Genomic DNA, 23,709 nt, shown 5'->3' with positions numbered 1-23,709 from the left:
TTGTGGTGCAGGGTCGTGGGATTCAGTACAGCCATGCCGTTGGTGGAGGGAGGATGTCCGGCCCACCCTGGGGCCTCTGCTCTGTGAGTGCCTTTTATCTTTCCCCTCTCTCTGAGAAGTGCCCAGTGACCCTCATTGGCAGGGCTGGGAGGACAGGTTGAGTGCACGCTCAGATCCGATTTTCAGGGAGCCAGGTTTGCATTCTGACTCTGTGACACGACCCACTGGGGACCCTGGGGTAAGTGGGAACAAGAGAGGGTGAAGCTTTTGATTGCACGAGGCAGACACAAAGGTCCTCAGAGATGCCCTTGGCACAGGGGCTTCTGGTGTCCTTCCCGTCAGCACACCATCACGCTCTCATTTCCTCAGATAAAAATCTCACTGGGTAGCCCACAGATGCCTCACAATCAGGGGCAGGCAATTCTGGCCATTGGGAGGCATTGTCTGGAGGCCTGTCTGCTTAGCCCTGGGCCCACACCACTGCTGCACCCCTGAGAAGGGGAAAGCTTGAAAACCACACTTCTGGATTGGACCTCCCTTCTTCAGGGAAGTCCCCTGACCTGTTCTGGACATAGGCTGGTTAATGGCAGGGCTGATTCTAGAACTGAATCCTGATCCAGGGCTTATCTTGTGACACCATGATGCCCCTTGACAGAGGAGTTCTTGCTATCCCCAACTTTGAGTCACTGCGTATCCAGTTGTCCCTCGGTATCTGAGGAGGATTTGTTCCAGGATCCCCCTTGGATACCAAAATCCACAGATGCTCAAGTCTGTGATATAAAATGTGATAGTATCTGCAGATTACCTATGCACGTCCACCTATATACTTTAAATCATCTCTAGATTACTTATAATACTCAATACATAGCAAATGCTATGGAAATAATTATGCTGTATTTTAGGATTTGAATTACCTTTATCGTTATATTGTTATTTTTTAAAAACATTTTTGATTCACAGTTGATTGAATCTGCAGATATGAAACCTGCAGATTCGGAGGGCCGCCTCTGTTAGGTAAGGTAACACTGTCTGCTCTGAAATTGTGGTGACTCAGTAGCATGGACATTTCTTTCTTGCCCATGTAACAGTTGGATGTGGCATTTCTGATCAGCAGATGGGGTTCCATCCCACGATGACTCAGGCGCTTAGGAGTGTTCATCGCATGGTCCCGTGAGTTCCTAGGGCCTTGCTGCCTCTTTCTCTAGATGGTGGGAGGAGAAAGAGAGCTGAGGGGCTGCAGACACCTCTTAGAAGGCTTGATCTGGAAGAGGCACCCATCACTGTGACTCATGCTCCATTGGCAAGCGCTGTCCTGAGAGGCCATGCTTCACTACAAGGGAGGACAGTCTTGCTGTGTGCCCAGAAAGGAGCAAAACAGAAAGCTGGGTGCTGGGGCACAGCTGGGAAACTCTACCGCTGGCCACCCTCCAGGTGGTCAAATACCTGAGTTGCTCTCTGTCCTGTGCGGAACATGCTCGCACAGCCTGGCCTCAAGGGGGCAGTCTTTTCCCTCAAGTCTCGTGTAGCTTCTCAAGGTCTGGCGAGCTCCAAGCTAGCAAGGCAATTTATCTGCCCTCAAGATAGAACTGGGATGCAAGGACGAGAAAGCTGGCCAGTGTCCGTGGGTGATACACCACATCCATGGATGCGATGGAGTTTTGCTGGCGGGCAATGTGAGGAGCTCCACCCTGGCAGTGGGGCTGCTCCATGGTGAGACCTGCCTCTGCTCGCTGTGAGAGATGTCCTTGTCCATCGTCCTTCAGAGCCCCTGTGTACCCTCTAGGAGGCACTTCCTTATCCACCCCCTCCGGGGTCACATTGGACACCAAGGAGGGCATCTGGGCATATGTCTGCTTCCGACTAATGGGCACTTTTTACTCACAGGCTCTTTTAGGCCAGCAAACAGTTTCTTTGGTATTCAATTCCCTCAAAAACTTGGTAGGTTTCTCAACTATTTGCTTCCAGTCAGTTCCAATACTAGTATCAGCAGCTAAAGTTCTTTCCAAGATCTCATCCTCAAGCGTACTTAAATTCTTTTCCGCCCGGAGCTGTCCTCCCTCACAGTTTAATGAGACATCAGAAACAATAGGCTTGGAAGTTATGAGTTTGCTAGGCTGCCATAACAAAGTACCACAAATTGGGTGGCTTAAACAAAAGAAATGAACCGTCTCTCAGTTCTGGAGACTGGAAGCCTAAGATCAAGGTGCCAGCAGGGGTGCTCCTGCCCAGGGCCAAGGGCCTGGAGGGAGACGCTGCTCCATGCCTGTCTCCTAGCTTCTGGAGGTTTGCTGGCCATCTTTGGTGTTCCTTGGCTTCTCTATGTCACCTCAGCCTCTTCGTTCATCTTCATGCCACGTTCTCCTCGTGTGTCTGCCTCTTTGTCCAAATCTCTCCTTTTTATAAGGACTCCAGTCATATTGGATAGGGGCCCATTCCACTCCAGTGTGACCACCTCTTTACAACTACATCTGTGATGACCCTATTTCCAAATAAGGTCCCATTCCGGGTTATTGGGGATGAGAACTTTAGCATATGATTACTTAGGGGACACCATTCATCCCGTCATGGAAGAGAAGGAAGTGTCTTTAATTTGATCTTTGTTACGGGGCTGAGTCCCTCTGCTTAACTGAGAATTATCAATGGGTCTTTGTTCTCAAAGCCCCTTTTATCTCTCTTCCAGCTCTTCAGTGCCTACATTTCTGAACTGGCTTCAAATATTCTTCCTAGAAGGAAAACCCATCCCCCTTAGAAGGAAAGGAAAGGGGCGTGTGGTGAATACCTACTATGTGCCAGGCACTATCACATAGCTTGTATCTCTTTTCTCATTTGGGGATTCTGTGAAATGAGGATGGATCTTCCAGGCCTGGGAGGAGAGAACTTTTCTGGGAACAAGCTCTACACCCTGTGCACACTCCCTAACCTTTTCAAGCCTTTGTTCCGATGTCAGCTTCTAGGCGAGCCTTCCCTGAACAGTCTATTTAAAATTAGACTGCTCTGCATTTCTCATCTCCCCCTTCCCTTGCCCCCATAGCATTCATCCTCACCACCTTCCAACAGAGTGTGCGATTTTCTAAGTTTTGAGTTCATCGTCTGTCTCTCAGCACTGCTGGGCTTCACAAAGACAGCAGAGAGTTTGCCTGCTCTGTTTGCTGAAGTGTTCAGTGCCTAGGGCCATGCCATGCAGGAAACTCAGGGTGCATTCAGCAGAGCCCTGTCTGGAGACTAGATTGGAGGTGTCCGGATCTTCCCTGCAAGACTGAGGCTAAAGGCGAGCACCCGGGCTTTTGGAGCTGCAGTGAAGCAGATGGGCTTAGCGGCCCCAGGGCTTGTTGGAGTCCCAGCCCGATGCTCTACCAACTAGGCAGCCTGGGAAAGGCAGTTTATCTTTCTGTTCTTTAGTTTCCTCCTTGGAAAATGGGGCAATAACAGTACATCTCTCCCAGGGCTGTTGTGAGGATTAACAAGTAGCACGCATGAAGGAACACTTGGCAGGGGCTGGGCATGCTGGAAGTGCTCAGTAAACGTTGCTTCTACTTGTTAGAGCCGTTGTTAATAACACCAATTCTCACAAAAGAAAACCTCTCTGCTTTTTCTTGTGTCTTTTCACTGTTGATATATTTTGAACTTGACCCCTCATCTCAGAGGTCATGAAATGGTACCTCTGTAGGTAAGAAAGCACAGGATGGTTTTTGCTGTAAAACACTCCATTTTATTCCACTTCTTTCCTACCAGTTTCCTTGGACAGTCATGCGCGTGTGCAGCTGAGAGGACACTGGACTCCTGGCAGCAGGTTCTGTCGACCCCACCTGTGAGTCTTATGGCCTCGGCCTGTTTATTCATGAAATAACGAGATTTCTTTCTCAGTAGAATGTTTGAAGAGAGTTCCAAAATTTGGGCCATTGAACGGTTGGAATAGAGATGAAGCCAAAAGGGGCTTTGAGGAACAAAGGCCTGTTGATAATTTTTGGTTAAATGGAGGGACCCCAGTGATGTGTAAAGGCACTTTCAGTTCTCACTTCCCCTGATACCGCCGTCTATGGGTCAGCCCAGAATATTCCTTCACCGTCGCGGTTGCTGCTGTCTCTAGATTGCGTGTGCTGCCAAGCTTGCCACACCCACTCGGCTTCTGACGCCGTCTAGGCTGGACGCACCTTTGGCCTTGGGAAAGTCTTTTCCTGAGCCGTCTCTGATCCGCAGGGTTAGCTTTGGTTCTTCAGGTTCACTGTGAAGTTCTCCTCCTGCAGGGACCTGGTGCCCAGCAAGCCTGCTCCTCCCCCATCCAGCAAGGCTGGAGCAGACAGGTGCAGCAAGAGGAGGGATGAGGGAATGGGAATGCTGACAGGGTGAAGTCACTAGCTAGTCCTACTGTCTCTCCATCTCTTCCAACAGGACCACTTTCAGGGCCAGCAGAGATGGGACTAGACAGTTGCATTTTGAGTGTGTGTTTTATTAATGAAGGGCGAGACAGCAGAGGAGATCATAATGATATCATAGTATGTCTGATCTAATTATGCTAATCAATTTTTATGGCTCATCAGAGGGAATCCCGATGGGCTTGTGTCAGGAATTCCCCAGAGATCTGGAGAGGTTGCTCCAAGACTTGGAGGGCTGTTGGGAGGACATCCCAAGACTTTACAGAGTTGGGAAGCTTCTGTGGTCCCAGGCCACCATCTGTCCCATCCAGTGGAATGGCTGGGTGGCGGTGGGTGGTGGTGGTGGGGTGTTGCCCTGGGAATTGGGGAAAAACCTCCAAAGAGAACGGATCTGGGAGGGACCAGGAGTGGAGAGGTGGGGGCTGCCAGAGCTTGTGACTCCAGAAGGAGCAGCGGAGGCTCCCGGGTGGGTAGACTGCTGGATGCGCTGTGTGTGTGGCTCCTGGCCTACTCTGGTGGCAGAAACTGCAACCTAACTGCATACCAGAGTCCTGTGAAACAGGGGCCTTGCCCCGTGCAGATTCATCCACCATGTCGCCTCCCGCTGCTCTCTGCTCTCTTCCCACCCATAGACTTCCAAGCACACTTTTAACCCCACAGATTTCATTTCCCCTGCGTTAGCCTGAGAACTACCCAGTTCCTGAGCCGTCTCTGACCTACAGGGTTAGCTTTGGTTCTCCAGCTCCACTGTGCAGTTTTCCCTGTGTCTTCAGTTCTTATCTTGCTTTCCTTCTGCCTGGCTCTCCTTCCCCAAGAACTGTGCCTATTTTCATGGCTGGTCTAGACTCCACTTGCATATAGGCAGGTAACATATTGGTTATTGAAGGCATCCTGGGAAGACCCCAAGATAAATAATCCTCCTTTCACCTCATGCCTAAAATTCCACACGTCATTTATTTATTTGTTTTGGCTTAAACTGCAAGTTCTTGTACAGAGCCCATCTTTCCTGGGCATGTGAGGGAGGGTGTATGGCGTGCTGTGCTATCACCCATCATATCTGCCGGGGGAATCATTTCCAACCCCTTTCTTGAGGGGAGTTGTTGAGGGTGGTAGGGAGAATGGTGGCCACATTGTCATATTTTGACCAGCACTGCCCAGAGCCGTGTCGCCCATGGTCATGTGTAGGACACACCAGTGTATCCCTCTGTCTTTGTGCAGCTGGGTCTGCCGACTCTGGGTTTAGGGCCTCTGGGCAGAGCACACGCTGTCCCTGACTGGCCTCCGGTCTTTCTGCTCTGCCAGAGGCCAAGCTTAGCAGGGAAGGGCTCTGAGACAAACATGTGCTGACTGGGTGGCCCAGAGTGCCTCCTTAGGGCTGGTGGCCTGAGTCTCAGGGGTTTGGGTGCAGGGGAGTAAGGAGAACAGGGGTGGAGCCGTGGGTGTGGAGAAGGCAGCCAGAGTCTGGCAGAAGCTAGTTTGTGAACATGAGGTATATTCCTACTGGGGCCCTGGGCACTCTGTTGTTGAAGTGTGGGGCTCAGAATTTATCGCCAAGAGCAGTCATTGGCTGTATTAGTTTTCTATTGCCGCCATGACAAATGATCACAAACTTAGGGCTTAAAACGCAAACCTATTATCAGACAGTTTTGTAGGTTGGAAGTCCAGCTGAGCTAAGGTCAAGGTGTCAGCAGGGCTGTGTTCCACTCTGGATTCACTTTCTGCATTCACTTGCCCTTTCCAGCTTCTGGAGTTCTTCAGCTCATGGCCCACTTCTTCTGTCTTCAAAGCTGGCAACCTTGCATCTCTCTGACCACATCTTCCTTTGTGACCACAGCCGGGAAGGGTTTCTCTGCTTTTAAGGACTCATGTCATTAGACAGAGCCCATCTGGACAGCCCAGGATAACTCAAAGTGCTTAACCTTACTTACAGCTTCAAAGTCCCTTTTGCCATGCTAGGTGACCTACGCACAGAGTCTGGGGGTTAGCACGTGGCCGTCTCTGCTGGTACACTATTCTGCATACCACTGTAGTAGTATCCAGACAAGCCTGAGCAAGACCCTAGGAATGAGCTGCTGGGAAGGCCTGGCTCCCACAGAGCAGGGACTCTGGGACGGGGACAGTTAGGGAAGAGACATAGTGTGATATTACTGTGACTGGACTTTCAGCCTTGCTTTGGGCAGTGTGGAAGTGTGATGGCTAGATGCTCATAAACTCATTTCTTCTTCCCAGGGGCACAGCTGACATAAGCCTTCCTTATAGTTGTGTGGGGCCACAGGACTGAGTTGCGGCCAGTGAAATGTGGGTTGAGCTAAGGCGTGCTACTTCCAGGCACTGACCATGTGATCCTCCACACTGGCAGGATGCACAAGACCCAGGGGAGGCTGCTGAGCGCTGGTGTTGGAGAATCAGCCAGACAGAAGACATCTGTGTGGGAGCTGTGACCTTCCCACACGTGTGGGATCACAATATGAATGACAACAAGACTCTATAGTGTTAAGCCATTGAATGATGGGATTCTTAGCTACCGAAGTTAGTCTCCCCTGAATAATATAGATATTGATGCCAGAAGTGGGTGCTTCCATAATAAAAATGCCTACAACATGGGATATTGGCTTAATAGTCAGGCTGTGGGTGGGAGGAGACACATCCAGGAGGCTGGAAGGCTGTCAAGCCCTGTGTTGTTGTGGCAAAGTGTTTGGTAGAACTTCACAGTGATGATCTGGAAGGGAGACCATGTGCCTGAGATTTTAGCACTAGGGGAAGTGTTTAGAAAATAGAACATTAGCAGTGTGTGTATATTTATGTGTGGTGGGCTTCTATTGTCTGCCTGTGGCAAAGTATCACAAGAAGAAGGAAGTTAGGAAATAATGAGCTGATTTAAAAGTAATATAAAAAGGGAGTAAGAAGAATGCAAAAGTGTGGTGCCTCAAACATGTTCCAACTATTATTGCTGTGTAACAAATTACCCTAAAACTTAGTGCGTAAGCCATTTCTTACACTCCTGGCATCTGTGCATCAGGAATTCCAGCAGGACACAGCAGGGACATCTCGTCCCCGCTGCACAATGTTTGGGGCTCTGCTGGAAGACTTGAAGCTGGTGACTGGAATTATCAGAAGGCTGGTTCACTCATGTGTTTGGCAGCTGATTCTGGCTGTTGCCTGGAGACTCAGTGCCTGTCCACATAGACTTCTCCCTTTGGTCTCCCCATGTGGGTTCATTTGAACTTCCTCACAGCGTGGTGGCTGGGTTGCCAGGCAGAAGTTCTATCACTTTACCACCTGGTCTCGGCAGTCAGGTGGTGTCACCTCTGCCTGATGCCAGTTGTTATTACCAAGTCACTAAGGTCAGCCCATATGCAGAGCAAGGGGAATCACGCTCCACCTCATGGTGGGCTGAGTGTGAAGGCTCTGGGAGAACACGTGACGTTGGCAAGATTGTTATGGCCATGGCCAGTTTCGGGAAAATCCAGTCTGCCACAGAGAGGTTGGAAAAGCTGGCTGCTTCCTTAACAGTAAGGGATGGGATTGAGAAACATTGAGACAGAGACCCAATAACGTGTTTCAATTGAAGAAAGTGATTTAATCCTGGAGCAGAAAGTTAGATTGGGATGTAGCTGTCCCATTCAAGCCTACTGTTCCACATAGTCTCAAGACAGCCGCTGAGAACAAGAGAGGTGGGAGGATAAGGGAGGAAACAACAAAATCAAGCACATTTTAGAATTATGTCTAGGAAAGAATCTTGAGAGTGTTTGCTTTGCAAATGGAGCTGCCTGGAAGCAAATGGATCAGACATGATTAAGTTTTTGAGTTCAAAAGGTCCACTAGAGGACTCTAAGACCCTACAAGATAGGGGAGCCAGGGATGGAAGGAGCCCAGACGCTCCTGACCCCCACACCTGCTCCCAACCATCCCTACTGGTCCACAGTAGACTGGGATACGAGCAAGAAATAAGCCTTTGGGGTTTCTGTAAATAGCAGTTAGTCTACCCTGGCTAATACAAGCTGTTTTCCTGGCATATCCTTTGAAGGAATAGTAAATAACATTTGTAAGTGAGTCCACTTCTCTAATGGCCTGGCACACCAATTCCCTGCCTCTCCCACTCCCGCCAGCCACGGCTGATTACTTCAAGGATGTAGAGATGACATAAACCAAGCCAGCCGGATTACGGACCTTGGGCATTTGGAATTGGGAGTTTAGCAGGCTGGTGTTTTGCATTTAGGATGAGATAAGCCCAGTGGATCTGGTGGGCTATGCAGCCGCTGCCTGCTGCTACACACAGAAGCAGGGGCCTGGGCTGCAGAGATGGCACTGCTGAGCAGATGGAGTGAGAGGACGCCGTGCCCTGGGGTGTCAGGGAGGCGTCCCAGTGCTAGCCTGTGTCCCAGCTGTCGTTTCTTGGGTTCTGTGAGGTTCCTGAGTCATCTGATGAATTCCCTCTGGCCGAATCTAGTTTTAGTGAGTTTCATTTATCATAAATAAGTGTTGACTGAGACACAAGCAACAAAGAAGAGTGATCATGATATTTTGGGTGGAAAGAGGTTACAAATAGATGGTACATTATGATTTTGAACTTGTGACAGTAATTATTGTATAGATATATAAGAAATGTAGAGTAGACACCAACATATAAACAAGGGTTATCTCAGGAGCTGGAGGAGAGTATAGGTAATTGGTATTTAATTTTTCCTTTTTGCTGAGAATGTATATTGCTTATATTGCTTTAGTAATCTGAAAAAAATCAGGTTTCTTTTATATTATAGATTTGGGGGTACATGTGCAGGTTTGTTACAAGGGTATATTATGTGATGCTGATGTTTAGGGTACAACAGAACCGTTCGCCCAGGTACTGAGCATAGCACCCAAGAGGGAGTTTTTAAACCGTGGCCTTTCTCCCTTCCCCTCCTCTAGTAGCTCCTACTGTCTACCGTTTCCATCTTTATGTCCATGAGTCCCCAGTGTCTAGCTCCCACTTACAAGTGAGAACATGTGGTATTTGGCTTTCTGTTTCTGCATTAATTCACTTAAGACAACGGCCTCCAGCTGCATCCATGTTGCTGCAAAGGACATGATTTCATTCTTTGTTATGGCTGCATAGTATTCCATGGTGTATGTGTACCACATTTTCTTTATCCAATCCACCACTGATGGGTGCTTAGGTTGATTCCTTGTCTTTGCTGTTGTGAATAGTATTGTGAGGAACATATGAGTGCATGTGTCTTTTTGGTAGAATGCTTAATTTTTTTCGGGGGGTTTATACCCAGTAATGTGATTGCTGGGTAAAAGGGTAATTCTATGTTTAGTTCTTTGAGAAATCTCCAAACTGCTTTCCACAGGGGTGGAACTAATTTGCATTCCCACCAATAGTGTACAAACGTTTTCTTTTCTCCACAACTTTGCCAGCATCTGTTATTTTTTGACTTTTTAATGATAGTAATTCTGACTGGTGTGAGATGATGTCTCACCGTGGTTTTCATTTGCATTTCTCTGATGATCAGTGATGCTGAGCATTTTTTCATATGTTTGCTGCTTGTATGTTTTTTTTTGAGAAGTGTCTGTTCATGTCCTTTGTCCACTTTTTAATGTTTTTTGTGAGTTGAAAGTCAGGGATTTTTTTTTTTTTTTTTAGATGGAGTCTTGCTCTGTCACCAGGCTGGAGTGCAGTGACATGATCTAGGCTCACTGCAACCTCAGCCTCCCAGGTTCAAGTGATTCTTCTGCCTCAGCCTCCTGAGTAGCTGGGACTACAGGCATGGCCACCACACCTGGCTAATTTTTGTATTTTTAGTAGAGACAGCATTTCATTATATTCGCCAGGCTGGTCTCAAACTCCTGACCTCGTGATCCGCCAGCCTCCGCCTCCCAAATGAAAATCAGTTTTTAAATATATGACCTACCTGAAAAGGAAACTGAGGAACACAAAACAAATTGAAAAACAGTTGGCAGATTTCTGGTTGGCAGGCTTTCACGTGGGCATGTCTCCCCTTGTAGAGGGGCCTTGGGTTTCCCATTCTGCAGCAGCTGTGAGCCTCATTCAGTGGCCCTCTGTCCCTGTATTCTACCACAGTTCAGCTGGGCTGCAGACTCTAGCTGTTAGGAAGATAAAGACATTTGCCTTCTTAGGACTGGACCTCACTTCATCTGTGGCAACTTGGCCTCTTGGCTACTCGCTGTGGTCACCAAAGGTCATTTTGGAAAATCCAGGAGACTTCCCCTGCTTTTGTCTTTCCCCAGCTCTCCCCCTTCCCTGGCCTCTTCCCATTTTCCTTCTGTTTTTATGCTGCCAGCTCTGAACCCTGGAAGTTCTGCTCTCTGGCCCAACTGGCTCTGCTGAAGGATAGCTGGCTAGCTCTTCGGGCTGGCTTTTACCTTTGTGCCTTTTGGATTCTTTAGCTTTTGTTTCAGCCTTGTCCTGTCTGGCTTGGATACATCTTCTTCCCAGGAGCCAGTTGGCTTGGATTCGTCTCATTTCCCAAAGCAGAGATGATTGGCCCAATTTGGCCCAGTGAATGTCCCCTGTCTTCCTATCTGCCTCTGAGAGGCATGATACTTCAGAGTGCTCAGAATCTCATTGCAAAAGCAGCGTAGTGCAAACTCACAGCAAAAGGAAGACCCAGGCCATGAGCAACAGACCCTCTCCCGGCCCGCTCCCCGAGCTCCCCGCCAGGCTCTTCTCCCGAAAGGACACGGGTAGTCTCCCGGCTTCAAAGGATTTAGGATGTCTGCCAAAATGGAATTGTCCCAGCTCTGTGCAAAATGCTGCTACTTGAAAACTCCTATTTTGAAAATGCTGATGAAATTTTCATTTTATTGTTTGTTTTAATTATCGTCCTCTTATTGCCTTGCAGCAATGTTCTCTCCCCCCTTCAGGAATGTTAGTGCAAACACAGCTGCATCCTCGGGCTCCTGCAGAAGGGGCCTAGAAGGAGTGAAACAGACTGCAGGCAGGAAATGAGTTTGACCCGAGCTGTCTGCGTGGGCCCGGGGTTTGGGAGTGTCTCCATGGTGAGAATGCACCAGCAACAGGAGTTGGCCCCCCGTGGGACATTGTCACTGACCAGTGCTCTTGGGGCCTCCCTGTCCATTCTCAGAGATGACTGTCCTTGATGGGGAGGTAGAGATGTGTTTTCAGTCTTCTTTTTGGGAGATGGAAGATTTATTTAGGAAATCAGAAGTTGCAGCTAAGTAGGAATCCATAGTTGATAGTCACTGAAGCACACTTTGGAAATGACTGGGTTGCTTTAAAGGATATCTGTGTTTACACCTGAGGCATTGTGTATTGTTCATGAGGATGTTGTGTCACTTACCAGTCAGGATCAGCAAATACGGCTTTCTGGGTCTTGTACCTGTGTAGGTCCTAGTGATGCACTGCCTCACCTGCGCAGGGCAGGCTTTTCAGATCTTCTGCCTATCACAGGGACGTTGTGGAGAATACAGCAGCTCTCCCAAAACACAAATGTCATTGATAATAACAATTATGAGCCTAAAAACCTATAAACCAAAAGAAGTATTATTCCCACTCCTACCCCTATTTCCATCCCAGAGAACCAAGGTGCTAAGAAGTTAAGTGCTACGTTTAACGTCACAAAATAGCAGAGTCTGGAGTAAAACTCATGACTGGCTTCAAGGCTCATGTTTCGTTTCTCTCACACAGGCCTGAGTCAACCAAAAAGCACAACAGAACTCAACACAACAGAACACTTTGTTGCTGCTTGAAGGCTGCAGATAGCTTTCTAACCCTGCACCGTGGGAGGTGTTTCATCATCCGGTTTTTCAATTCCCCTTGGATTCACTCTTTTTAGATGCCTAGACTGTGACAGTGTGAGGTGAGAGACCTCACTTAAGGGTGTACAAATCCTCTGAATATGTTGATACTTATTTTGATGTAATGGGATTTGGTGGGAGCTTTGCTAGGGAAATCCTGGGTTAGCGTGTACTGATGGCAGTCAGGGAGTTTATGTGACAGCTGGAAAAGATACTGCTTAACCATCAATATGAAGAAGGATTAGGACAACACCTTGGATTTTGTCGTGGGTGGCCGCCCTGCGGAATTAGGGTTCAACATTCAACCTTATGTTCATTAGGTCAGTCTCCTGTCCTTCTGCCTCTCCTACTCCCAGCGCCCCGCCCATTCTCCTGCTGCTCGGGAAGACACAATTACACACGTACTGTTATATTTTCAGAGCACACAGGACTGTGTACTGAAGGCTTTCTTCTGCCTGTCTTTATGGATCCTTTGAAATTTCATTGTCTCATTAGAGGATCGAATTCAGTGAATGCTTTACAATTAGGTTTTTATGGATAAGAGATGGGAGAAGTACCAGTATCACAGTATCCAGTTGCAAATATCATTTATTAATCTGAGAAGGCAGAGGGATTTAGGGCTTTCTGAGTCAAACACTGAAAAGCTGAACATTTTCAGTCTTTAAAAGCTCAGGAACTGGGCCCACAGGCCAGCAGGATCACTTCCTTGCCGTGTAAATTCATGTTTTAGCTGAAGGTCCTTCTCAGTGCAGGAAGAGGCCTTTGTCAAAAGCAGGCTCAGTATGGCAGCTGTCCCAGGCCTGGCCCCATTTCCTTCCCTCCCCACTCCTCCTTTCTCGTGGTGGCTTTCTCGCTCTTTTTCTTGGTGTGGGGCTGGGGCCTCTTGGGACTTATCAGGTGCACCCATTCACTGGGCTTCACTGTATGAGATGGGGCTCAGCTGGAGGCAGCAAGTGTGGGGGGAAGAAAGGGCTGATTGAATTTGCTTTGGGACCAGCTCCAAGTCCTGCAAGGCTTGCAAATGTTTAGGGGGTGATTTCCATATCACTCTAAAGTTGCTTGTCTTTCTCCCAAAGGGAAAGGCTGCTGCCAAAAGTGGAGGACTTAAAGCTGGAGGCCGCCCCAAAGACGGGGAAATGAAGAAAACGCTGTTTCTGGAGCTCCCTGAGGTGAGTGTGTGCGCGCGAGTGCACGTGTGCTAGTCTTTGGCTCCTTGTTAATTCCCTATAACAGATCACAGTGCCGAGGAGAAGCCAGGGCGTCTCTAGGCATTTGGCCAGCAGGAGGGGCACAGTGTGATGCCTGGAGGGGAACTCTTGGAAGAAAATGGAATGCTGTAAAGTGGGAATCTTGGGTACTATGGGATGACAGGCGGGGCAGGGTGGCCGCGAGTTTGGAGTGAGCGTCCGTGAAACGAAGCAGATGAGGAAATTCAGCAGGAGGAGTCTGGATGGGTCCTTCACAGTTGGCTCCGCCGAAATCCCTTTAGGAAGTCACTTGCTGGCTTCGTCCCACGTAGTTTCTGGGCTGTGGGTGGAGATCATGATCCTTTTGGAGCTCTCTGGTTCATAATTCTGTGGAGGAGGAAGATACCAAGATGAATCAGCTGCTGTCCCTGCCTGTGAAGAGCTTGTGGCTGAGCGAGGGAGACAGGTGCAAGGCTTGGAGAGACTGTGATATATCGGCCATGTCTGACTTGGTGGGAGGAAGAGCACATGACTTCTGAGGTCCTTTCTAATTCTGAGGTTCTGTGTCTTTACAAAGCCACGTCAGTGAAGTAATTCATTTATTTCTTTGATTATGTAGCAGTTACATGTTAAGTACCTTTAATAAGCCAGGCCCTGGGGCTGTACTGAGAAAAAAGACTGACATTCCTCTACAAATGTGGAGTTGAGAGTTTTAACAGGTTTTGAGGAGGTGGTTACAAGAGCGTTTGGTATAAGGAAGGATCAATATACATGACACCACACTCAGGCGGAGCCTCCTCGGGGTCCGGGATGGCTTCTTAGAGCAAGCGACGTTAATTCATACCTGATGAGGATTGGCTGGGGGAAATGGGACAAGAAGGTGTTTCCTCAGTGACATCTTCAGGGAACAGAGAGCAGGGTGGCTGGAGAGGGAAAAGCTGGGGAGAAAGTGAAGACGGATTTAGACAGGAAGGGAAGCAGAAGCCAATTACATCTGGCTTTGCCCTGGATTATCTTTATCTTCAGAAAGGGGAAGTGATGAAAGGCTTTAAGGAGGAAACCATGACTCCATCAGGTCAAAAGTCACTCTTCAGAGAGGTCTTTTCTGACTGCTTCCATTGAAATTGTGTTTCCCTGATTAAGCAATCTCGAAGTACACAGAGCTTTTCCTGCAGAGCACTTACTTAACTTACAATAAAACTCTTTTTCATGTTTATTTTTTTAATGGCTGTCTCTCCCCAACGCTAATGCAAGGATCGCTGCGGCTTTCCTGGCCAGTCTCTGGCCAGTGCTCCTCCCACTGGCTGGCCCCTGTGGAGATGCAGTGATGATGGGTGAACACAAATTGGGTTGGTGATGTTTAAGGATTCCTCTACCTGAGTTGGGAATAGCTCTTTCAGAAGACCAGATGAGAGGGAAATGAAGGTTGAAATAGGTGAGAGGCGGCAGTGACAAATGGAAAGATGCGGCAAAAACGGAGAAGCCCTCAGCGGGGGTAGAAGCCACAGGATGTCGCTGTAGGGTGGACGAGAGGAAAGGGAGAGGGATGATGCCTGGGGTTCTGGCTAGTGAATGAATAATGCTGCCATTTATTGAGAGAAGAGCTCCAGAAGAGAAGCCTCTAAGTGATTGGGGGGTGGAGAAGGTGAGTTCTGATCGAGGCCAGCTGCCCCCATGGCCAGCTTCAGGGTCACATTTGGCTTCTTTCATCTTCCACGTCAGCAGTCTCCTCACAAGCTCTGTAACTGTCCCCACCCCCATCCTCTGTATGAGGCTACTTTTCCATCTGGCTCTCATATGTTCGTTGAGTTTGTTGTCCATGACAAGAATCCAATGTGAGCAATTACCTTTTTTTCAACTCTTCAGATGGTCACTCAAGAAGTAGTGTGGGAAAGACCACAGGAGACTGATTTAGCCTCACGCACATTCCTTATTTCTGTGCAGGCTTCTGTTCTAATTCTTGCCCACTTAAACTGGGTTGATGGTTGGGGTGGGGAAGTATGTGTTTTATCCAAACCTTTCTTGAAATCCTGTCCTGCCCACAAACCCCTAAAAGGGATCCTTTTTTATTATAAAGTGAATTGAATTAGAAGTAGGCATCTACCCAAGGCCAACAAACCCATGGACTTAGCAGGGGATAATCACATACTCTCAGAAATTTGAGCGGAGACACGGAGATGTGGTCAGTGTAGGGTCTTAAGTTGAAAAGCCAAATAGACCAGGGGCTAGGGTGCTTTGAGGGCCCGTGAGAATATAAGACCCATGGTGGAGAGATGAAATAAGGTAATCAATTTATAGAAAGTAGACATTCGAGACCAACTGGAGGAAGGGAGAGAGGAGACCACTTTCCAGTTCTTATGGGGTCCAGCTATATTTCTTTTCATGGGCATGAAGGACCTTATTCTTTTTCTCCTCACATGTCAACTGTGATCTTTAGAGAATGAGAATTTTACCACTTCTCCCTGTAGCAGCAAGCTCGGGACAAAGCTTCCACTTTTTGTCTTTACCTATTTAGATTTTTTAATTTTAAAAGAATTGTGGAATGTTGCAGATGTACAGACAGATAAAGAGAATAATGGAGTGAACACCTGTATTCTCATCAACTAGATTTACCAAATCTTAGCATTTTCCCTATCCCCATATTTCATTGAAGTTCCATGTACTTCTCCTCAATCACATTCTCTTCTTTCGCTTTCTCAGAGGTACCACTGCTCAAAATCTGTTTCTTATTAAATGTAATTTTCCATGTTTAACATGCCCATCGACATTATAAAGTATTGTTTTTTCTTGCCGTTCAACTTTATATAATTGGTTTTATTCTGTAAAAATGACGTAACTTTTTCTCACTCAACATTATATATTTTAGATTTGTCCATGTTATTAACTGTAGGTTTAACGTTTTCTTTCTTTTTTTTTGGAGATGGAGTCTCACTCTGTTGCTCAGGCTGGAATGCAGTGGTGCGATCTTGGCTCACTGCAACCTCCACCTCCCGGGTTCAAGCGATTTTCCTGCCTCAGCCTCCCAAGTGGCTGAGATTACAGGCGCACACCACCACGCCCAGCTAATTTTTTTTTGTATTTTTAGTAGAGATGGGGTTTCACCACGTTGGCCAGGCTGGTCTCGAACTCCTGACCTCATGTGATCTGCCCACCTCGGCCTCTCAAAGTGCTGGGATTACAGACATGAGCCACCACGCCTGGCCGGTTTAGCCTTTTCATTTTCACTGCTGTAGAGTATTCTGTTGCATGAATATATCACAATTTAACCATTCTTCTGTGGATGATCTTTCAGATTGTTTTCTGAGTTTTTTCAATTACAGAAAGTGTTACAGAAAATCTTCTCATGCACGCCTCCCAGGACACACACATGGGGCTTCCCTAGGGAATGTACTTACAACTGCAGGTGCTAGATCTTAAGGCTGTGCACATCTTCGACATAGCTAGATTTGGCCAAATTCCTTTCCAAAGTGGTTGTTCTAATGTTGCCTAGCTGCACATTCCAATTGCTCCGTATTCTCACCAACATTTGGTATCGTCAGGCTTTTTAATCTTTGCCAAAGATGGATGTGAAATAGTAGATCACTGCTGCAAATTGCATTTCTATGATTAATAGTGGAGTTGGCCATATTCTTACACATTTCCCATTTTTGCTTTTTTTCTTATGAATTGCCTCTTGATTCCAGTTGCCAATTTTTCCATGTTTTTTTTTTTCCCTTTTGCTTCTTGAGTAGGGATTTTAATATATTCTGGATATAGATATTTTGTTAATTATATGTCTGGCATATGCCTTTTTCTTGTATGAGGTTCTTCTTTTCAATTTGTGTAAAATAACTTTTGATGTTCATAGTGTTTCCATTTTAATGTGAAGGACTCTTTATGGCTTGTGTTTTTTGTGTCTGATGCAATCCTTCCTTCCTTACCCTGAGGTCATCTAGTGTCTTGAATTTTTGTCTGAAGGATTTTAAAGATTTGCTTTTGCATTTAGCTTTAAAATCCATATGGAATATACCTTGGTATGGGGTGAGGAATATAATTTGTTTTTCATCCACGGGAGCACCTAGTTGTCACAGCACCATTTATTCATTATCCCATACTTTGCTGAGTGCCTTATGTCATCTCTCTGTCATGTACCAATTTTCATTATATTTTAGGTTCTATCTGTCAGCACTCCATTTTGTTTTACCTGTTCTGCAGCAATGCCACACTATCTTGACTATTGCTTCATGATGTCTTAATATTTGATTTAATAATTACTTTCACTTTGTACTTCTTCAAAAATTTTAGTCAATTTTTGTTATTTTGATTTTCTGTCTATACTGTAGAATTAACTCGTAATTCTTGAAGACCCATGTTTGCTTTTGATTGTATTATAAATTATATTTACAGATGAATCGATTTACAAAAACTTTATAGATTAAGTTGAGAATTGACAGTTTCATAATATTATCTTCCCACCTGTGAAAATGACATACCTCTTTCATTTGTGTTTTCTTTAATATGTTTCAATAAAATTTTATTATTTTAAGCAGAAATGTAATATGTATCTTTCGTTATTATTCCTCTACACCATTAACATTTTTGTACTCTTTCATTATCTTTAAGAATTATTAAATATTTTTAAAATATCCTTGCTGGTATATAGAAACACAATTGATTTTTATAAATAGATTATATCTATGACAAACTTGCTGAACTTTCTTATTGGTTCTGATTCTTTTCTATTTATTAATTTTTTCTCAGGTTTAATTCTTTTCTTTTTAAAATTTTTTTTGAGTATTACCTTGTTTTTTTTTAATCTTCTTGATACTTAGGTATTTTTTTCAATCTTTGTTTTCTAGTAAATGCATTTTAAAGCTATACACTTACCTCTGAATACAACTTTAGCTGTGTCTTACAAGATTTAATATATTACGTTTTTAGTGTTCAATTGTTAATGTCTTATTAACAGTGACTTACTATATCAAAGGGTTATTAAACAATGGACTGAAATTGGCAGGGTGCAGTGGCTCATGCCTGTAATCCCAGCACTTTGGGAGGCCGAGGTGGGCAGATCATGAGGTCAGAAGATCGAGACCATCGTGGCTAACATGGTGAAACCCCGTCTCTACTAAAAATAAAAAAAAATTAGCTGGGCGTGGTGGCGGGCGCCTGTAGTCCCAGCTACTCGGGAGGCTGAGGCAGGAGAATGGTGTGAACCTGGGAGGCGGAGCTTGCAGTGAGCCGAGATCGCGCCACTGCACTCCAGCCTGGGAGAAGGAGCAAGACTCTGTCTCAAAAAAAAAAAAAAAAAAAAAAAAAAAAGAACGGACTGAAATTTCTAACGTATGTATCTTTAGACTGTCTTGGTTTATCTCTTTATTGCTAGTTTTTGTTTAATTACAATTTGGTAAAAATTTGTTTTATAAGATATTTATACTTTAAAATTTTCAGAAATGTTCTCTGTGCTAGTTCAAGTTCTATTTTTATGAAAGTTTCATGTATGTTCTTTGTTGGCACAACGCTCTATATTTGTGTCTATTGGCTCAAACTTGCTTACTTTGTTGTTTGCATCTTCTGTAATGTCTTTTGAAAAAACAGTCTTATTTAGGCAGAGTTGATACACAAAAACCTCCTGCCCACGTTTAATCTACACAATTTTGATGACTTTGAGCTTATTATGCATACATGCATGATAGCATCACCGAATCAAGGTCGTAATATATCAATTACTTCCCCGAGTTTCCTTGTGTTACTTTGGGTGCATGTGTGGGGGTTGCAGGACTCAGAGCAGCTAACGTTGTGGACTGGGTGTTAGGAGTCAGTTTGACCAGATGAAGAAATCCCTAGAGACCTGGTAAAGCCCTCCTTTGGGTGTGCCTTGTTTTAAAAGCTAAAAACAGCTAAAAAAAACAGCTAAATAAAAAAGCCAAAAAGCTAAAACAGATCTACTTTTTAAACACATTTTTAAGTGCACAATACTATATTGTTAATTATAAGTGCCATGCTGTACAGAAGATTTCTAGAACTTACTTATCTTGCATATTTAATATTCCTTTTGATAACCAAAACTTTATAACTATTGAGTAACACCTTTTCATTTCCACCTCCCTGCAGCCCCTGGCAACACCGTTCTGTTCTCTGCTTCTATGTTTGACTATTTTATGATCTCATATAAATAAAATCGTGCAGTATTTGTCCTTCTATGACTGGCTCAGTTTACGTAGCATAATTTCCTCTAGATTCATCCATGTTGTCACAAATTGTAGGATTTCCTTCTTTTTTAAGATTCAATAATAGTTCTTTGTATGTTTATACTTAATATCTTTATTAATTTAATTTACTTTATTTACTCATTTTGGAAACAAACATCCTAAAATCTCCAAGTATAATTGTAAAATTGTCATTTCCTATGTGAAATTTTGTTGGTTTAAAAAATATTTTGGGGCTAAATTATTATTTGCACAAAACAACAGAATTGTTATAACATCTTGGTGAATTGTTTTGCTGATCACTATTCAGTGGCCCATTATGGTAGACTGTATCATTGTTAAAATATTTATTCCCTGTGCTAAGGGACGATTGTATTTCCCTTCTCCTTGACGTAAGTGTTAGCTGTATGACTTGGTTTGGGGAGTGACATCTGAATAGAAGTGAGAAGCATCACTTTCAAACAAAAGACTTAAGAACCAGAAGTTGGTTCATAATATCTTTTTCTTTCTTCTTCCATGAGACAGTATTTGTTTTAGATAGAGACGAATCCATCAGGTCGGGTCCAAGGGTCAACATACTGTACAGCAGAGCTTCCCCACTCTGAGATGGATGTGTTGCGTAAGAAGCAAGTCACCGAGATCCTCTGGGTTGTTTGTTATTGCAGCCTAACCTAACCAATCATGACTAATACTTCCAATTCATTCCTACTGATGCCTTTGCCTTAAGGTCAGTTTTGTTTATCAGTATTATAGCAGCTCCAATTTTCTTTGAAGTAGTATTTGCCTGGTATATCCTTTTCAATCTTGTTCCCTTCAGTTTCCCTTCAATTTCTGTGTGTCTCCCATAAACCACATTTAGCTATATTTTGTTAGTGTGTTTTATTCCATTCTGGGATGCCCTTTCCATTTAAATTTATTGTTTTTACTAATGTATTTCTTCTGTCTTATTTTGTGATTTCCGTTTATTATTCTTTTACTTTTGCCTTTCTCCTCCCATCATTTACAAATGGGTGTAGTGGGAAAAATAGCCTTCAAAAAGATACATCCTCTTCCTAATCTTCTGAATCTGTGAATCTTGTTTTATTTGGCAAAAGAATGTGATTAAGGATCTTGAGAGGAGAAGGTTGCAATGTATTATCTAGGTGGACCTTATATGCAATAACGTGTATCTTTACGAGGAAGGCACACACAAGAGGAGGTGGCACTGTGACTGTGGAGCAGAGACTGGAATGATGTAGACCCAGGTCAAGGAATGGTGACAGCCACCGGAAGCCGGGAGAGATGAACAACAGGTTCTCCCTTAGAGCCTCCAGAGAAAGTGTAACCCTGCCAACACCTTGATTTCGAACTTCTGGCCTCCAGAGATGTGAGAGAATAGGCTTTTGTTGTTTTAAGCTACACAGTTTGTGGTTATTTGTCAGAGCAGCCCCAGGAAATGAATACAACTAGCAATAATAGTGTTCTTATCCCACAGGGTTATCGTGAGGATTAAATGAGATAATGCAAGAAAGGGGTTATCAGTGCCTGGCCTGCATTAAGTGCTCAGTAGTTGTTAGCTATTATTCTATTTATTATTTTTTGTTAGCTATTACTCTATTTATTATTATTATAGTTGTTAGCTGTTATTCTATTTATTATTTTGAGTAAAAATAGGTTTTGGTCCAGTTCTGTAGAAGAGCCTGAAATGGTGACTTTTATGCAAGGTATTTATTGAGGGGGTAAAACCTGTAAGAGAATGAAGGAAGCAAGATAGGGAATATAGTAGGAAGGAATGATATTCGGCTTCCCCAATACCAAATCTGTGTTAGCCAGGGTTCTCCAGAGACAGGTCCATTAGGATATGTGTGTATGTATAGACAGATAGATAGATGAGAGAGAGAAAGAGACAGAGAGAGAGAGAGAGAGAGAGAGAGAAATTCAGAGAGAGAGAGAGAGAGAGAGAGGGAGAAAGGAGAGTGGACTTATTAGGGGAATTGGCTCACATGATTATGGTGGCTGAGAAGTTCCATGACAGGTCATCATCTGCAGGCTGGAGACTCTAGGTTGGCTCAGTCCAAGTCTGAAGGCCTCAGAGCCAGGGCAGCTGATGGCGTAACTCAGTTCGAGGCCAAAAGCACTAGGACCCTGGGGGGCCACTGGTGTCATAAGTTCTGGAGTCCAGAAAGCAGTGCATTTGGAGTTCTAACGTCCAAGGCAGCAGAAGAAAAGTCTGTTCCAGCTCTCAGAGTAAAACAGCAGTTCACCTTCTGTGGTTGTTTTCTCTGGGTCCCCAGCTGACTGGATGGTACCTGCCAGCACTGAGGGCAGAGGATCCCCCAGTCCACCTAGACTCACACTCCAGTCTCCTCTGGAAACACCTCAAGATGCACCCAAAGGAGGGCTTTACCAGGTCTCTAGGGATTCCTTCATCTGGTCAAAGTGACACCTAACATCCAGCCCACACGTCCACCCCTTGACAACCTGGCACCCATACACACCTCCTTAAACCTTTCTTAATTTCCGAGTAAGACAATAGCAAGGCAATAGTGCCACCTAACATGGTGAAAACATTCTGCATACAACTGAAAATGCTCCACTCTTTCCCCAGAATTCGGCTTTCAGGATTTCAACAATTGGGATTTTAATCTTTTGGGATTGTGATTTTTGGGATTTTAGATTTGGGGATGTTGCTCTTTTGGGATTTCAACATTTGAGACTATGGAATTTTGGATTATGTCTTTTGGGATTATGATCGTCACCACAAGACAGGGCAAGGGGAGAGCCTGACGCTTAGCTGCGAGGCAAAAGCTGGAGTCCAGCCTCGTCATGACCCAATGGGGGTCGCTGAGCACAGCCAGCGTTGTCCCACCTTCAGGCAACAGAGCCAAGCTCTTCCACTCTTGTATCTATTAGTCATTGTGTGGGGGCAGTAGGGGATGGGGTGACAGACTGTGGGGTAACATGGCCCCTTGTCTTTCCAGTGAGGCGGGTTATGGTCAGCACCGGCTGGCAGCCTTGCTGGTGAATGAATGGCACTAGACCTTGGAGTCCACCTTGCAGGCAGCCAGTTCTGGCTTAGTCAGCTTCATGCAGCTCGTTAATTCCCATCAGTAGCCCCTCCATTCTATGTGCAGGGAGCCTGTCGCCTGCAAGACCTCATGTCCACAACTGTTTCATTGCCCTCCTTCTGTGCTGCTCTTCTTCAATTCCCTGTTTCTGTTAGTGGGCACCACTAGTCCCCCAGTGGTCCAGGCTGGAAGAATCAGAGTCACCTTAGCTTCCTTCTCTGACCTCGTCTGCCTGATCTAGTCCTGATCTGTGTGCAACCTTCCTCACCTGTCACCCCCTCTCCTTGATGCCAGACATGGCCTAGCCTCTCATTTCTGCTCTCCCATCCTGTTAGCAATAGGTCCTACCAGGTCCCCCTGCCCCCTTCTCCTCTTGTCAGTTTTCCCCTTCTGTCACCCCTCTTTCAATCTATCAGCAAAACCTTTCGGCTCCCTTTAAAGATATTCCCATCTAGCCAGTGCCCCTGGCCTCCGGGGACTTTGCCTCTCAGAGGCTGGACAGCAGCAGTGGGCCTGCTCCTGCTCCCCTAGGATTCATCTTAGCCTGACTGATCAGTAATTTCAGCACTCTGCCTTACTTAGAAATCTCCAGGAACTTCTCAGTGAATTTACAATAAAATCTAAACTACTCTCCCTGGCTCTGGAAGTCCTAAGAGATCTGGCCCTGCCAACTTCTCTGACATCACTCCCTCCATGGTCCTCACTCCCTCCATGGTCCTCTTGCTCACACCACTCTACCGCACTGAAGCCTTGCCTTTTCTCACCTGCCACACCATGTCCATGTCAGGATCCCTTCCTATGCCCTTGCCTGGAAGGCTCCCCCAGGTCTCTGCATGGCTTGCCTCCTCCTAGAGTACAGGTCTTCGCTCTAATATGGCTTGCTCAGAGAAGCCTGCTCTGACCCTTCAACTTAAAACCATTCTCCCCTAATTTCCATCACTCTATCTTGCTTGATAGTTTTTCCTTTATGATACATCACTGTCTGAAATTATCTTGTTTATTGATTTTTTTGTTTATTGTTTTCTCTTCCCCTAGAGTAAAAGTATGAGGTCAGAGATTTCAGCTTGTATGCCCAGCAGCTTAAACTGTGCCTGGGTTTACATGCTGGGTTTTTAGTAGATATTGAAGGAGCAAATGGATAGTGTTACTGAAT

The 23,709-nt window shown here is 45.4% G+C and overlaps 1 protein-coding gene across 4 annotated transcripts in view; it reads left to right on the top strand.

Annotated features, from left to right (window-relative positions):
- SPATA19 (spermatogenesis associated 19) overlaps positions 1-23,709 on the top strand; it is a 195,404-nt gene that overhangs the window by 23,182 nt on the left and 148,513 nt on the right. For 3 of the 4 annotated variants that reach the window (XR_001707640.4, XR_010147712.1, XR_673161.4), the window contains exon 8: positions 13,211-13,303. The gene's annotated coding sequence lies outside the window, so the exon portion shown is untranslated. Of the gene's footprint in view, positions 1-3,732; positions 3,809-13,210; positions 13,304-23,709 lie in introns of those variants that run through there. The other variant, XR_010147713.1, reaches the window with a different exon arrangement.

This window comes from Pan troglodytes, chromosome 9 (genome assembly GCF_028858775.2).
Source record: "Pan troglodytes isolate AG18354 chromosome 9, NHGRI_mPanTro3-v2.0_pri, whole genome shotgun sequence".
Classification (NCBI taxonomy): domain Eukaryota; kingdom Metazoa; phylum Chordata; class Mammalia; order Primates; family Hominidae; genus Pan; species Pan troglodytes.
The sequence above is the reverse complement of the archived record's forward strand: the minus strand, read 5'-3'. Positions and strand labels throughout refer to the sequence as shown.